Source organism: Dermacentor silvarum, chromosome 1 (assembly GCF_013339745.2).
Source record: "Dermacentor silvarum isolate Dsil-2018 chromosome 1, BIME_Dsil_1.4, whole genome shotgun sequence".
NCBI lineage: Eukaryota > Metazoa > Arthropoda > Arachnida > Ixodida > Ixodidae > Dermacentor > Dermacentor silvarum.
Window position 1 is genome coordinate 252,807,775 of NC_051154.1, and position 2,645 is coordinate 252,810,419.

Below are 2,645 nucleotides of genomic sequence, written 5' to 3' on the forward strand. Positions count from 1 at the left end.
ATAGGGGCCCCAACCAGCGTGGATTATTTTATTTATTTATTTTAAATAAAGTTTTTACTCATTCACTCACTCAGTGCGGACTCAGATGCACCGCTCCAAATGAAACTGATTCAAGCTTAAATGGAAAAGAAATGAAAGCCGGAAACAAAGTTAACGAAAAACTATCCGACACAACTAATCCCGAGCAGAGTATAAATCCAAACAGAACGCGTTCGCTGCGACCTCACCAATCGATCTTGAGACCAAAACTTCCTCGGAGAAGAGGCATTTTACCGGCTATGGTCTTGTCCCTTCTCTTGTAGTCAGCCAAGATTTTACGATAGTGTAAGCGTGGGCAATTGTCGGCTGACCTCAGCTCATTGTTTTATATATAGGTATGATTCTCGCTTTGGGTGCGAGAGGTCCCGGGTTTAAATCCTGGGAAGCCCGTTATTTCTTTTTTCGCTGTGGGTCGGCATGTGAATAAATCTTTAAATAAGACCAAAAGATAATGATTCTTTTTCTGCCCATTTTGTTCCTTTTTCCCTTCTTAGAATTTTGACTAAAGATGCCAACTTCGTCTTCGTTTTTGCCGTCAGCCAGATGTTACGATAGTGTCAACGTGCCGCAATCTCTAATGGTGGTCGGCTCGTTGGTCTAGGGCTATGATTCTCGCTTTGGGTGCGAGAGGTCCCGGGTTCAAATCCCGGACGAGCCCGTCTTTTTTTTTGCGTAGGTAGGCATGTCAATAAGTAGTTTTATAAAACGAAAGACTATTGTTTTTTTTCCTTTACATTAACTTACTTTTCTCAGCACAGACGCGACCAAAGATGCCCACTTCTTTGTCTTCCTTGTTGCAGTCAACCAAGATTCTACGATAGCGTAAACATGCCGCAATTGCCAAGTGTGATTGACTCGTTGTTCCAGGGTGTAATATATTCCTTGACACCGGAAAAAGAATAACAATTAGGAAATCGTATGGACAGAAAATGTGCACTGTCAACTACTTCCCTTAGGTGCCCTCGGAGAGCACCAGGCATACTTAAATCGCACACCACGTAAGCCGGCAGATGCTTTCTCAATCGCAACTGGTACATTGTGCGCAGAAAGGGGTCACGCACGTCTCGGCAGAAAGTAAACCTGATCAGTAGCTGTCTCACAAAAAGATGTGACAAGCCCAGGCCGCCGTCTTTTACTCGCCGGTAATGTTCGAGCGGCACACCCAAGTGTTTAGCTGGCGATTTAATGTATCTAATGTTGGCGAACGTTTCCGGTGTTGACTGCCATTGACCATGACAGAAACCGAGCCACTTCCTCCAATTTTTCGATGCTCCCTGTTGTATTTCCCGAAATGTTTAGCAATCGTTGCTACTTCTGTAATGCTTTCTTTCGATGTACAGTACACGGCTACATCATATGCATATGCTAAGAGTTTCACTTCGGCTTCCATGTATTTGAAGCCACTTATACTACTGTTTGAATGATTGCTTAACAAAAGTATTCTAGATAAATGACAAAAAAGCGGGCTTAGAGAATATCCCTGGCACAGGGAACACTCTATTTTGATGGGTGCCCCCACTGTTTATTAACAATCAGCCGTGTGGAGCAGTTCCTATCAGCGATGATTGATCCTTGATTCACATGTTCAAGAACTAACAACAAAATATCATGCAAGACACAGTCAAATTACTTTTCTAAATCTATCTGCAGAATGGCAACCGCATATTGAAAATCGTCACAGCATTCGAAGTCGCCTCTCATCGTGTGTATATTTGTGGCGATAGTGTGTCCCGTTGTACCAAAAGTCTGGTGTGGTCCTACAAGATCCTTAATGACCGGCTGTAGTCGGCCTGCAGTCTTATTACAGTCTCTTATTACAACTTTGTAATCCGTGTTCGTTAAGGAAATGGGCCTGTGTGTTGTGACTAGTCTCAACATTGCTTTTTGTTCCGCTTTAGGAGTAAGGACAGCGTGGTCTTTAGAAACGACGGTGGTAACTCGTTGGTCGCAAATGTCTCGTCAAACACTGCTGTCAATAAAGGCACCACCTCGTTCTTGAACGCTTTATAAAAAGCCGCGCTAAGACGATCCGGACTTCGCGACTAATTAGGGCTCAGGTTATGTGTAGTATATTCTATCTCCGCAGGGGTAATTGGTGCTTCTATAAGCGACTTCGTTTCAGCTGATAGTTGAGGTATACGTGAACGGTACTTTTCTCTGTACCCTTCGATCCCGGCCACCTTGTATGCAAAGAGCTGCTCGTAATGTCGGTGAAAAGTCCATGCGATGCTCTCCCGGTGACTCAATTCCCTGGCCATTCTATTCAATCACTTCTATTTCGTTGCGCCGGGCATGCGTCTTCTCGATACCTAGCGCCAGTTTCGTGGGCGTTTCCCCCACGGCCCATGCTTCTGCTCTGGCTCAAACTATAGCGTCCCGCGATATTGCGAATTGCTCTACCTGTTGTTTTATCTTGAGTAGATCTGTCACAGACCCCGTGAAAGAGGCGCAGACGCCGGACCAAATTCCAAAGCCGACTTATCAGCTTCCGAAAATAATCCCACGAAAGCACGGACAATTAAGAGTGGGCCCTCTGGTGCGCCAGCGAACGCCGGTTGCTGTCCAAAGACCGAGTCAGAGCCCAGAGTTGTCAAAACACAACAAAA

The 2,645-nt window shown here is 45.1% G+C and overlaps 1 non-coding gene across 1 annotated transcript; it reads left to right on the forward strand.

The window, feature by feature from the left end:
• Positions 1-625: 625 nt before the first annotated feature.
• Positions 626-697, forward strand: Trnap-ugg (transfer RNA proline (anticodon UGG)). Its single transcript has one exon. It is a non-coding gene; the product is annotated as a tRNA-Pro (tRNA).
• The last annotated feature ends 1,948 nt before the right edge of the window (positions 698-2,645 follow it).